The 14,402-nt window shown below is 37.2% G+C and overlaps 1 long non-coding RNA gene across 1 annotated transcript in view; it reads left to right on the forward strand.

Moving 5' to 3' along the window:
* Positions 1-14,402, forward strand: part of LOC118172334 — a 435,816-nt gene that overhangs the window by 390,404 nt on the left and 31,010 nt on the right. The window contains exon 4 of the long non-coding RNA XR_004753648.1: positions 7,562-7,679. This is a non-coding gene — a long non-coding RNA (uncharacterized LOC118172334). The remainder of the gene's footprint in view (positions 1-7,561; positions 7,680-14,402) is intronic.

Raw genomic sequence — 14,402 nt, forward strand, 5'->3', positions numbered from 1 at the left:
AACAAACCCACGCTGCTGGACTGTACTCATGGTACCCAGACTTCTGGAACCAGAAGCATTCCTCCTTTTCACCTGCTCTTCACCTCCTACAGAGGAAGCCTTTTCCCCCGGGTTGTACTGTCATCTTGCCTCTTTGACCCCTAAACTGACAGAAATGGTTAAACTTCCTTGATGAAAGTTTTGTACTTGGTATTTTGTTGAAATGCTGCTCACACTTTAAAGCCACCGTATAGTTTCTTTAAGGATGGTTTCTGCTTCCCTAAAAAAAATCCACAATAGCTGTTGAGCTGTTGCAACTGTTGCCTTTCTTGTTTCTCATTTCTTTCTTTGCACTTTGATCAAAAGCTTTGTTGAAATGTGTTGGTGTTGGTCCAAGGGAAGTTTTCTTTTATTGTCTCATGCCAGCTACACTGAAGTATATTTCTGAGTAGAAGAATGGGCTAAGCAGGGAGCCCTGCTTGGGGAATGTAAACACTATTGTGGTCAGTATATTAAGAAACATCCTGAAGTTAAAGACAAAACTTGTATCTAGAAGGGAAGAGATGCCCTTAGAAAAAGAAAAAGCACGCTGAGGATTTCAGCTGAAATATTTATTGACATCTATGTAACCATCAATCTTGAGATTGTTTTTATATGAAAATAATAAAGAAATCCATAGCCACTTCTGCTTAACTTTCTCTAGAAACAACAACAACAAAAAGCAGCTGGCAAAGGGTATCTTTAAGGTTTCTTCCCCATAGGTGAAAAACAAACAAACAAACAAAAAAAAACCTTAGCATGAAAGCCATTCCCTTGAGATCCCTCAACTAGGAAGGCCCAAGAGCTGCACATACATTTGGATAACAACAGCAGCTTGGAGCTCTTTGAAATTATACCCCTCAGTACTAAGCTTATTTCATTCAAAAGAGAAATCTAGGATGATGTTTATAAGGGTTTGCTGTTTCGCCATGGTTTTGATCAGAAACAGATGGTGTATCTGAAACAATTAGGAAAACTTTTGTTTAGAAGCAGCCCACACATAATTGAGTGTTTGATGTAGACATCATAGCATTTGGTATTGGGGAGAGAAACTTGTACATCCATTTAAAATTTGGTGTGCCAGGACCTCAGCAGGTGTCATCTGGCATGGCTTCTGGAAGCCATGTCAGATCATGAGCTGAAGGTCCCAGCCTTCAGTCCCTTTCAAATGAGCAATCATCTTTTTACAAAATGACCAGAACCATACCCATTCCAAAGAATAATTTCATAGAAGATGCACCAGCCCCCAGAGAGCTGTGGCATTGTTCTTGTTGCCTGAAGATGAACCTGCAAAATTGCTCTTTTTTAAAAACTCCTTCCACTGTAAGTCCAGCTTTGCATTTCTGGACCTGGAGCACATATGAGGACTTCATTCCATATAACATCGGGCACTGAGACCATCGCGTTGGGTTTGTTTTTTCGTTATGTACTATTTATGTCCTCCCTACAAACTAGTTCTAAGTTAGGGTCTTGCAATTAAATAATCATTTTCCTACGGAAAGGCAGGAAGCTATGAGTTACTGTGAAGGAGAAAGCCAGAATATTAAACACAGGAGTCCACTCTTCATGGCTGGAGACTTTCAGGGGTGGCAGACACTTGGATGCGCAGCTGTGTGGATGCTGGAATCAGAACACCAGGTGTGGAGACCTGTGCCTGCTCTGAAAACTGTCGGTGATCACATTCCTGTAAACTCTAGTGTGATACAGCGCTTTCTCCTTGGGCATGGTGTTTACGAGAGAGCTCCAGAAGGGGATACTTAAAAGATTCAATTGCCTCCTGTGGGTTATCATTGTCAGAAGAAACTACTTTGTGTCTAAAATTCACTAAGGCAATAATGTTCATGCACGCTTGCATGCATTTCTATGTGTGCACGTAAGTTTACTACAGAATTTCATAGATGTTGAAGGAAGGCCAAACAGGAACATCTGATCACTTAGCAAGGTCACCTGTTCAGTAGTCACCATGGAATTGTACTTATTGAGAGTTTAACATGGAATTCTGGTAGACCTCTAGATATAACATTATTTTAGCAGGAGCAGAATTAGACACACACTGAGCACTCTGGAGAATCCCCCTATATATATACGAAGCTGATTGTCTTGAATTAAATACTGTTGAACAAACTGCCATTTTCATTAAACCCTCTCTTTTTCACTCCACTTGTAGTGGGAAGAAAATGTACGTAATAATGGGCCAAGGTACTGAGAGTGCACGTTGAAACCATGTAAGATGCTTGTCTAGTGTACAGTGTCTTGAGGCCAATATGTAAACGTGAGTCAGGGCTGTATATATAAAAATATTTTCACACACAAGACCCAGATTTATTTGACCTAACTTTAGGCACTTAAGTAAGGTACTTAAGGATACACTCTCCTGTGGCTCTCCATGTAGTCAATGGAGTGAGAGAGGCACCTTAAGGATGCAATTTAGTCTGTCTGTGATCTGAATTGTCCTTATGACATTCCTGTTTCCCTCCAACACCTATTTAGTTACTTATAGGGTAGCAAAGCTTTTACGGTAGGTACTTGAGCTAGCTGCCTCATGCAGGGGAGATAAATCTTGGCCAAACAGATTGCACGTTGGAAGTAATTGTTGACATTGCACTGTTGCTGTGATGTGTCTGAAGTTATGAACATTCCCTCAGGAATCTTGCTGATAAAAAATAATACTGTAGAGATAAGCTATGAAATCCATCAAGTTTCTTTAAACCTTTATACCAGACTCTTAGCGTCCTTATGCAGTATTAATATTGCAAAATACACTGTAATGAACTAGTTCCTCAGAATACCATACTTTTCTTCAGTATTGCAGTTCTCTAAATAGGAAGATCTGATTACTTGATTCAAAGGCAACAAACAGTGATTTTAAAAAACATTTGGCTATTTGGATTACTATTAATAATTTTCAAGATTTGCTGCAACAGCATGTAATGAGTGTAAAAGTCAACAAAAAAGGTTTTAACTAGCACTAAATTTATTCCCTGCCAAAGTAAACACCATCACAGTTCTGCTTGAAAGAAAATCCATCCTAGAATGAGCAATCATCATTTCCTTCCTGCATGGACTGGGAATGTATGAATAAGGAGAACATTTCTCCTGGAATAATAATACAGATGGTTAAGCAGACATCCATTTTCTCACTGCCTAGAATGATTTTACATGAATCTCATGCAAAACTGTCTCGATATTTTTTTTTTTCCAAATGTGGGTATTAATTCTTCACTTCTAAATCCAGTTTGGATAGCTATACCTTTTCTGCCAATATTTTCAAACAGTACAGTGGAACGTGTATTTCAATTCTCCTTGTGTAATGTTACTCATTACTGAGGTGTAGCTGCATGTTGCCCCAGATGTGGCCCTGTTTGGGTAGGATTGAATGCACTGATGGAGGATCAGACCAGTTCCACCTGCTTCCATAGACTGAACCTAGCAGAACCAGATGCTTTACAAGACAGTGCAAGAAACTCCCTAGTATGCCTAGATTATGCCTATATATCATAATCTACTCATTTCATTTCAAAGGAAAATTGTTTCCTTTTTCTGTGGAGATTAAGAACCACTTAAAGTACTTAATTTTCTGTAATTGAATCAAACTTATAATATGTGTTTAGTCATTTTTTTTGTCTCTTGCTAAACTTTTGTCCTCGGTAGATATCTTGTGGCCTAGAGCATCACTGATTAATTTCTGAATACTACAAGAAGTATTTTCAAATGTCTGCTTTCTTTCATTTTCACAGAATATCCCTTTGTGATAAAGTCAAAATTCAAAATTTGTCTCATTCAGAATCTATTTTTCTTTTGTTATTTCATTCTACATTTCCTGTGGCATCTTCAGAAACTGAAAGATAATAATTAATTTTGATATGGCATTCCTAAGGGAATTCCAGATAATTTTGAATAAAAGGAAAATAATTGAATAAATCATTAGCATTTTTGCTAGATCACTTTGCAGCTAGCCTCAAAAATACCTTGAGCATTAAAAAGGACTGGTGCTTTTTTGAAGTGAAGTCTACTGCAATATCCCTACTCATTTCCAAAAATCTGTGTAAAAATCTGTTTCTTTGCTTTCTGTTGCTCACATTTTTTTTGAAACACTTGTGTTTTGGGAAAAAAAAAAAGTCTTCTGTATTCAATCTCATCATGAAAATTAAAGCTTTGAGAACGATCTATCTAACAAAAAGAAGTAAGTTTCAGACAGATTAAACAGAATATGACTTTTAAATAGTTCTAGCCTAGAAAATGGTTTCATTTTTATAATTGTACCCTAGCCTGTGATATTGTAGGATTGCAAGTAGCAGATGACAGACATTGAACAAGTTATTCATCTGATTATGAATTGAGAAATAGAATAGGTTGTAATACAAGTGAAATGACTAATTGGAATCATCTCTGTGGGAACAGAAGTCACTTGCTTTGGAGCAAGTGAGAACTCAACTCAGAACTTTTGCCAAAAAAATTCCAATAAAATAGTTTTAAGGTTTAAAAAATGTCAGTAAGATGCTGTAGTTAACTTTATCATAGTTTATTTGTTTACTTTAAGGCAGTGCCCAGAGAGCCAGTGAGTGATCAGGATCTTTCCTAGGACTAATCAAAAAAACATGGAAGGGCCTAAAACCGAGTGTCTAATTTTATAGATTTAAATAGTCCCTGTTGGCTTGTTTACATGACAAGTGACAACAACTAAATAAATTCCAGATTTAGGGGAGTAGCACATAGTAATAGTTAGATGACTAAGACTGATGGAATTTGTCTCCATTTCTGCTGTACTACATTAAGTGATTGTAGGTTTTTTTTTGTTTGTTTGTTTCCTCTACATTTTCATAGTTGCTGCCTAAAAATCTATCCTACTTTCAACAGTGTCAAAGTAGGTGATTTGTATTAAAAAAACATAGAGAAATGAAACAGTGAGTATAGACATTACACCTCTGAGGAATGTTACAAGACTGCATTGTATTTCACATATTTAGGCAGACCAATGGGAGCTCACATTTGTTCCACCAAAAATGACCTCAGAGAGATAACATCAAATAAATATTAAGAAGCATTTGCACAGTTTTGGAAATCTGTTAGTGTTTTCAAGACTGACGATCTCTCTCTCCAGCCCAAATGAGTTACAAATTTAGATGCTGTATAACGGAGCAATACTTTTCCAAGAATTAATTTGAACATGTCATTACATGTGAGCATTTCAGAGATATCCGGGAGTAGAGATTACACACCATTCTCACTTGTGGGTTGTATAAACCAGCAATAGCTTTATGGATATTTGGGCACTGGTACAGAGCCGAAATCAATCAACAATGTGGTATAAGAGGAGCTTCTTTAGACACTAAAAACAATGAGGTTCAAAGAAGTCAGCACACTTACATTTAAGGGAGCACATCACAAGCGAATTGGGTCATCTCAGGGAAATATAAAAGCATTATTCCTCTGAGATTTGAAAAAAAAAATACATAATTACTTCTTCCACCAAGCATGATTCTTTTAAATAACCTTCATTTTTGTCCCTTGGAAATGAAAAGAGGTTTACATTAAAAAGGCATTTCCTCTGACTCTCTGTCCTTGAGCAGCACAAAATGTAAACTATACCCTTCCCTTCTTCCTTTGAAGAAAAAGGAGTTTCAATCTTCTTCTGTGAACACGGTCCATTTAAATAAGGAGATGGAGTCCCATCTTTTCGATCAGCTTTCTTTGTTTGACTTGTCAGTAATAACACTTGAGCTGAAATTGTACAGGCGTCCTGCTAATTTAGTAATTATTGACACGGTGCTGGGCAAGAAATGATAGCAAACACAGGGAACTGTTAAGAAGAAATGAAATAAAAGATCTTCATATCATTGTTGAATAATGGTTGAGATCATTTTGTGCTCTAAGTAGGCCCAAGACACCTTTTTCCATTTTCTCGACACATTTATAATTTATGCTTTGTAATAGTTCCAAATATTTTTAGGACTCCGCACTTTGTTTGAGAATCCAGAAGAACTGAATGAGAATCACGAAGTGCACACACAGATGAGTGAGCAGTGTGACCTGCCATAGCTTTTGATTTAAGAATGATCCCTCATTTCTTCATATTCCCCTTTTTTGTTTCTCAATTTACATTTGTATTTAGAGCTGCCTTAGCTCTGGCTGAGATCAGTGTTGCCTGTGCAGTTGACCCCTTTGTATGTGGCTGGACCCAGAGATTGCTTTTGGATTTTGCCCTGCGGATAACATCATGGCAGCTTTACTTAGTTCAAATAGCTTTTCAGTGGCCTGGTGTGCAGAGGTTTTAGTATCGTTTCAAGGAAGGCTGAGAGTTTCCACTGCAGTGATACAGCACTCTGTTCTTTGCATTGAACGGCGCAATCCTGAAACATGTATAAAAGAGGGCATCCGGTAATGAGTTTGCTTCACGCTTACTAGGTGTTAATATTAAAGCTCCCTATGGACAAAAATCACAGTTAACTTGTACATTCTTTATCTCCTTTAAATTCCCTTTTCCATCTGCTCTCACTGGACTTGGTTAGAGTAATTTCCAGATCTACAATTCTTAAAACATACCTATGCAAATAAATATAGAGACCATTGTGGTTTTGTGTCATTAGGTAATATTATTTGGATCACTTTAGATTTCCTTTCTTCTGCTTTTTTTTCCTTAAGTATTTTTTTTTCCTCAAACATACATCGGTTCAGAGGCTTTTGATGCAGTTTAGGGAAGAAAAGGGGGAGAATGTGAGGAATTTCAAGAAGGAAATTTCAGAAAGAAATGGAGAAAAAATATATCTCTCTTCAAGTAAAACATCCTAAAAGGATGCGTCAGGTTTTAATGGTGTGTGTGTGTGAGGCTGTTAAAAAGCTTTCCCTTTATTCCTACCCTTTTCTAAACTCTATTATTTTTTAATCATTCCAATAGACTACAAACTTCACTCACGTGTTTCAGAATGAATTTTGTTTGTTTCATTTATGTGTGTTAAGTCCAATAAAATATTTAGCAGAGCTTGGATACAAATTGGAAATGGCCTCTTCGTTGAATGGAAACAGAAGATGTAGCAAAGAATCATATTAAAGAAAAAATTTGTATAATTTTCAGACAAAAACTGAAATGAAATCTGTTTACTAACCCACCAGCTGTCACTGCTACTTCTAGTTGCAATGTATTGCATACACTGTGCTATACACTTGCAGTCACAGGCATTACTGTAAGGTTTCCGCTGGGAAGCTGAGCCTAATGCCTTTTCAACTTCTATTTTTTCTTTCAGAATGGGAAATTTAATTTTAGTGCTTGCATTCTTCCTCATTTGTTGCAGCGTTATTTTTGTTTGCTTGTTTTACATTTTCAAGCAGATTTTATTTAAAGCAAACAAACCCAAACTGGGGGCCAACATATTAAAAAGTTACAACCAGGGAAAAAGTTCAGGGGCACTAAAGCTTACAAAGTGCTATTGCAGAATGTCCATGGCCATTCTGAAATTGTTTGAGATGTATTTCAAGTACTTAAGATGTATTTCAAGTAGGAAAAAATCTAGGCTATGTAATTACTACCTATTGATTGTCTCTCTAGATTCACTGCCCGAGACCAAGTCCATCAACTTGCAATGGAGAGGACAAAGTTAGTGCCCCGTGGTGTTTGCTTTCAAAAAGGAAACAACAAGGAGATTTTTACTTCTATCAGTAAAAGAGTAAGTACTAAGTAATCAAAGTACTAGAAACATTTTAGACACGCACTTACAGATGCGTCAAGCTAAAGCTCATAAGTAGAGTCAGTGCCCGAGGCACTGTGATGAGAACTCCATGGCAAAATGAAGAACTAAATGCAGATCTTCTGCCTGCCTGTGCTACAGCCTACTGAAGGGTAAAAAATCCAAAATGAAACACTTATTTGTGCTCAAAAAAAAACTTTTTTCCTGGGATTTTGGATATTTTTCTCTGAAGAAGAAAAATAAAATTTGAAATGTTAAACCTTTTAAGTTGCAAAATTAAAATAATTTTGTTTTGACATTATCAAAATGAAACACACTGACTTCATTTCAGTATTTTTTTAAACGTTTTTGGTGAACAAAATATTCAGCTAAGCTAGAGAGAATATGCAGGATCTCTATTTTTTGCCAAACAGTTTTGCTTGCCTGTGCTTCAGTTCTGTTACATTTATTCCAGTCAAGTTTCTAGCTCAGACACCACCTAAGCCAGACCAGGACTTAGCATTGCCTCCAGCTCATTCGTATCAAGCTCCTAGAGAAAAACAAAATTTTCTGGACTGTTACACTGGTCTCTTTTCCCAAGACTATATTCATACTATGGGGAAAACTTCATAAAGCCTTTCATTTATGTGCATGCAATTTTATGTGCTGAGACAAATGCGGTCTTTAAATAGGGTGCATGGTGTAATCAAACACACTCGCTAGAAGCTATGTTTGGGCCGTCTGTGCCTGAATCTTGTTCCCACTGCAGAAAACCAACCACGTCCTCTGTCCACATGGGCAGCTAATAATGTACCAGCAGTGCAGCATAATAGTGTTTGCACCCACACAGGCAGGCTGCTTTTAAAAACCAGAAATTTCTCATTTTCCCCTGTATCTCTAAAATAAAACTGCCTGGGTACCAGTGTGGGTAGTTGCTGTGCTTAAAGCACAACCGATCGATTATGGACATGCCTGAACTTTCTGACCCAAGGGATGGAGCATGAGCATACGCAGAAAAAGGCAGAAGAAATCAGCAGACTTAATTGTTCATATCCCAAATGTAAATATCCATATATAAAAACACCCCCTAAACCTGAAACCCACACGTACCGACTGGTCCTTTTTAATCTTAATTTTGAACAGTTGCTACTCCAATTAAATTCTACCACCTAGCATTTTCAAACAGCTCTTAGTTGTTGCAGCAAACTCTTTTAATGGACAGCTGTTTTTGACAGCTCCTCCTGATTTGCCAGCGCTGTGTCATCTGCCAGAGCAGGAGGACCCATTTTGTATTCTGCTGCTGGCACTGAGGGGATATGTAAATGTACACATGAATCAGTTGTCACCAGCACAGACACACTGTGGCGAGATGATCAGAATGTGTTGGGAGTTTAGTTGGCTTAAAGTGGGAGGAAAAAAAAAAAAAAGCAACACACAAAAAACCCACCGTGCTTAGATTTCTTGAAGTGATTTTTATTTCAAGTCTCTCCAGTTTATTTTCACTTTGTGGCGCTTGTTAGATTTAGTTCAGGAGAGTGCAATCTGCTACTCGCAAATCACCAACCTGAAACTCAAAAGTTTAGGAATTATAGAAACATTTCAGGTAAACAGCGTCAGAACTTCAGCTGCACAAACAGAATTTTATATAGGGCTCCACTTTTCAAATATTTTAACCTCTGTGAGAGAAAACTTCATGTTCCCATGAGCACAGCATGGAAAGAAAGTTTGTTTAGCTTCCCAAGGCATTCTGGTAAATGGTCTGCACTGCTTCAGCCAGCAAGCTCTCAGTTTTATGGCTGAATTTCACACCATATATATGGTCAATTAATAAAGTATAGGGGAAATTACTAGTGGGATTAGCTTTATAAAATTTACCACTATCTTCACAAATGCCCCAGTGCGATAGCACAAGGCAATCATTCTCTCTGTAGTAACAAGTGAGGGGACAACAATTTGACAGTGCGTCTCTTCACCTTTGTTCCTCTCACCAGTGCAGCCTGCTGACAAAATCAGGTGTTTCCCTACTTAAACAGAACATGTGGGATATACATTTAGGAGATAGATTGAGGTTGGTTGTTGCTGAGGTTTGTGATTTTGGGGCCAATATCTGCAATTCTGAGTAACTAATATAAGGCTGAAGCTCAGTTTAAATAACCAAATGGCAGGGTATTTTGAGGACCTGAAGACCTCCAAATCTGAAGAAGTTTGAATAAAAATAGCCTTTGGTATGTAGTATCCTGTTTATCCTGCTAGAACATCTGCACATTTGAAATACTGCTGATGTTGCAAGAACTTACTGAGCTACTGAGATCCCAATGCCAAAGACACATCCATTCCAGTGCGTTGCATGCATTTTTTATAAATTCATCAGAGAGATGTACATCTCACAGACGTGACCGATGGTATATCTTATTTCTAAGTTTGGAAGTTAATCAGTGTAAGTCGTGGTGGTGCTGATTTTTTATTTTTTTTGTAACAAAAGATTTAGGTACAGACTAAGTGTCATCGCTGGTAATTTTCATGTCTGTTGTCTAATATTTGTAAATCTTTACTGTTGTAGATAGCAATGCACATATGATTCAGGTCACAAATGAAATGAGTTTTGAGTATCTTAAGTTGATGTTGCTCTATTTGGAGTATCACTATCAAATAACTTTGCAATGACAGGTTAATGTCTGGAGGATCTTGGATAGAACACGAACAGGCTTGGCAAAGCTAAATGGATCATCTTATCCTCATAAGCTTTGCAGTTTAGTGGGAATGGTGTGCTGGCCCCACTACAGCCAGTCTCCGAATTTTTCTTTATCCCTCAAAAACTACAATATTATGTTCAAGAAGAAAGGCAAAACTTCTTGAACAGCCCAGCTTGGAAGGGAAATGAGTATTTATTATCACTATTATATAAGAAATGGAGAAAAGGTATATTTATAACACCACATTGTGCAGATGCTAGAAAGAATAGAAAAAGGATGAGAACTCAAGTACACAAAGAGAATTTATAGTCAAGGTAGCGAAACAACCTGAACATTGTGCTGGTCTATTCCTGGGTGGATATGGTAGAATATTTAATAACAAAGCAGAAAAAGCAGAAGTGCTCAAGAAACATTTCTCTTCTGTATATGAGGAAAAGCCAAGCTGTATAGTCGTATGTTACTATGATACTGCTGTATCAGTTTCTTTTCCAAAATGACAAAGTTGATAATTTTAAAAACATTGAATATGAACAACTTGCATCCAATAATTTAACTAGAGGTGGCCAAGGAACTGTCCGGGCATTTAGTGTTGATTTTTAATGCCTTGAACACTGGTAAGTTTCCAGAGGACTAGAAGAAATCTAATATTGTGCCAATACTTAGAGAGTGCAAACGGAGTGACCCAGGTAACAGGCTTAAGAAGGGCAATGTTACAAATGCCAGTCAATGTAGGATCGTGGGAAACATACTTTGTTGAGCTAACAAGGACCGTTTGGGTGAGATCAGAAGTTTGGTTGATAAAGCAACAATGTTTATATCATATTGGGACTTGCATAATCACTCAGTGATTATCACAAAGGTATCTTCTGCCTTTGAATTAGAGGATCTGTAAGTACCTTTGAAAACATAGTTCAATATTTTTAATCTATAAATCTGCATGATAATATTTTAGTACTTTAAAACACATCCAGTCCTGTAATGTCTGCCAACTATAGATTGCTATTAATGGGGGCTGTCTGGCTGTAAATAAATAGTACTTGGTTTTCTTATAAAAATGCAATAAGACTGAAGTTTTATGTTTCATGTAAAATGGCATTTTTACTTTAAAGAATATAATTTAACTTGACACAGCTCTGCTGAGCTTTACAGTGGCTTAATCAAATACAGCACTGCTTTAAAAATAGGGATTGCTTCAAACAGTGGATTAAGTTATTGGTCTTTCACGTCTCAAGTGCTGAAGCTCATTAGGTCTCAGGGTGAGAGTGAAAAGCGATGTCGTTTTAGCTCAGACTAAGTGTAATAGGAGTTAACTCATGCCTCTGTCAAGTTGACGGTTGGGTGGTTTTTTTCACTTAAGAGAATGCTCTTTCAGGTTTGCCTAAGTTTGAAGAATCTTCTGATAACAAAATCAGCATTACTAAATAAACAAAATGTTTGTTATTCAACATACATGCAGCATCTCGAACATCTCAGACAACCAAATTCTTTTTCAGCTGTCCACATCCCCCTGCTTATTCTACCAAATTAATCATATTCATGTATTGATGTGATAGTCTGGTTTTAAGCTAGTCCTAAATATATATATATATATATTAAAAATTAAAAATCTAATTAATTAAGCAAAGGACACAGGTGAGGTCCTGCATGGAATCTTTGACATAAAGCTCCCAACTGACAAACGTTATCATCTAAAAATATTTTTGTGTCCTCTTGTCTGCGAAAGGATGGGCCTCCATAATCTCCAAGGCAAACCTCCTCACATGACTCTTGGTTTTGTGCTAATGAAGTTTGTGCCTCCCGACCAAAGTGCCTCTTCACAGAAAATACACCTTCTGAACGAGATTAAATCAGGTTTCTTTATACACAATAATCATCCTGTACCTCTTTGCTTACTTATACACTGATCAATGGCTGATCGATGCTAATGGCTGCGGTATCTTTTTTTCATCAGCGTGCCTTGCTTCTTCTTTGGCACTTTAGCATGTCACTGTCTTCTTCATGAGAGGCTTGTTGAAAGCAAAATAATGTAAATCAATTGGTCTCCGTGTCGTAAACAAAAGCTCTTGGATCAGTCAGAGACAGCCCTGGAGCACTGGATGGCAGTGCATTTTAGTTTTATCTCCAGCTTGTTGTATTTCTGAAAGCTGTTAAAAACCCAAACTTCCCTCCCCAACTAAAAACCTCTTCATGATGGACCTCTTCATTCCTTCAGCTGAGCCACTGCAGAATTTTGCAGTTTATCATTAAATGCATATGGTCCTGTCCTGGTTCTGTTTTGATGTAAATCACAGACATCACTGTATGAGCTATGCTAGGCAAAGCGAGAATGCACAAATGGATCCTGCCATCCTTAACCATGCTGCAGACTTATAGAACCAGTAATTACCTAGGACAGCTGCACTGGTATGAAGGTTTGATGCTGGTACGCTTCAGCATCAGATGAGTGAAAAATACCTCTTACAACAGGATGTGAGTAGGGCTGTGGCCAGTCTAAGACCAGTCTTCAGTATTAAAAAAACATACTGACTGTGTGAGAGGGGGTAACATCGGGTGGAAATTTCTGGCAAGGCACCCATTTAGGTAACTGGGACTTAGGTGTCTGATGTTTTCATTAGTAGGTAAATCCTGTGTGGTTATGCTTGGTGTTAAATGCATTTAGCTAAGGAAAAATCAGTAGTGTGGATGGGACTAAAGAAATTTAACAACAAGACATTAGTAAGAAAAGCTGAAAATCTTTGTTCTAGCGTATAATGTAGAGTTTGACTTTCTAAAACAGTGTTTCCATTTAATGCTGATTTATGGTCTTGTGATGATTATTTATTACAGGAAAAGTATAAGTTTAAGTAGATATGAAGTATTGTAGATGGGGAGTAAATATGGCTTCTGTTCATTTGTTGTGTATCTCAATGATAAATATGTTATTTACCATTAATTACTATGTACCTAAAAAGCAATTTGTCATTTATCAATCACCTATAAAATATCCTGGTGTAAACCAGGATCTAAATATCTTGTTGATCATTGCAAAAGGCTTTAATTTAGTGCATGCTTTATGAGAATTCAAGATTTTCTCTTTCAAAAATTCAGTTAAATTTTGAAAAGGTAGAGAATAATCATAATCTGATAAATTGAGGAGACTTGTAAAACCTGGAAAACTACGAGATAATCAGTCCTTGTTTCATGACGTCATCTATCTTATTAGTGCAGTCACTAATAATCCTTTTTTGTGTTGTTAGGGTGTTGTTTCAAGCCTTTGTTAATATAATACAACTCAGGATATAATTCAAATAATTCACAAAAAGGATTAAAAAAACAACAACAACAACAACAACAACAACAAAAAAAAAAAACACAACGTAACTAAGGAAATTTTTCAATCTGCTTGGGGAGCAATCCCCTCCATCCTCTCAAAAATGACACCTGGATCTTCCTGTTAATGTAGATATCTAGTCTGATAATCCTGGAGAAGCTGATACAGAAATGGCAGGAGTGCCTTTCCATCACCACTGGACTTGTATTGAAGATGGCTCCCCCTTTTTGGCGAATGTTGCCTGGATTGCTTGCTGTTCCCTATGTTAAGGTCAATAAATCTCCCTTGAAATGATTGAACATTTCAAATTGGAGGACAGTACATGTGCATCCAGACACAGATGGTGAATATTTCATAATGTTCTTTCTATGAGTACAGCAGAAAATCTCCACCATGGGCTATAGAAATCAGCAACATACAACATAAAACAAGCACAGAATGAAGGTGTTTCTACCCTTCTCCCAGAAAAGCCAAGTGATGTCTTCTGCTGCCAATACCAAGAATCTGTCCCATGCTCCCAGGGTCCTGGAGCTTCCTTCTAATTCTGGCATGTCTGTCATCTCAATGTCTGGCACTGAGATACTTTATCTTCAAATTGTTATATATTAAATGGCTAACTAAATAAGGCCTTTTTTTTTTCCTGAGATTTCTGAAACACATTCTCCTTACCCTGTGTCTGGAGAATTGAACTCTTGGCAAATGAAGGTAGTTTGGCTTTGC

This window comes from Oxyura jamaicensis, chromosome 10 (genome assembly GCF_011077185.1).
Source record: "Oxyura jamaicensis isolate SHBP4307 breed ruddy duck chromosome 10, BPBGC_Ojam_1.0, whole genome shotgun sequence".
In the NCBI taxonomy this organism is placed as follows: Eukaryota; Metazoa; Chordata; class Aves; order Anseriformes; family Anatidae; genus Oxyura; species Oxyura jamaicensis.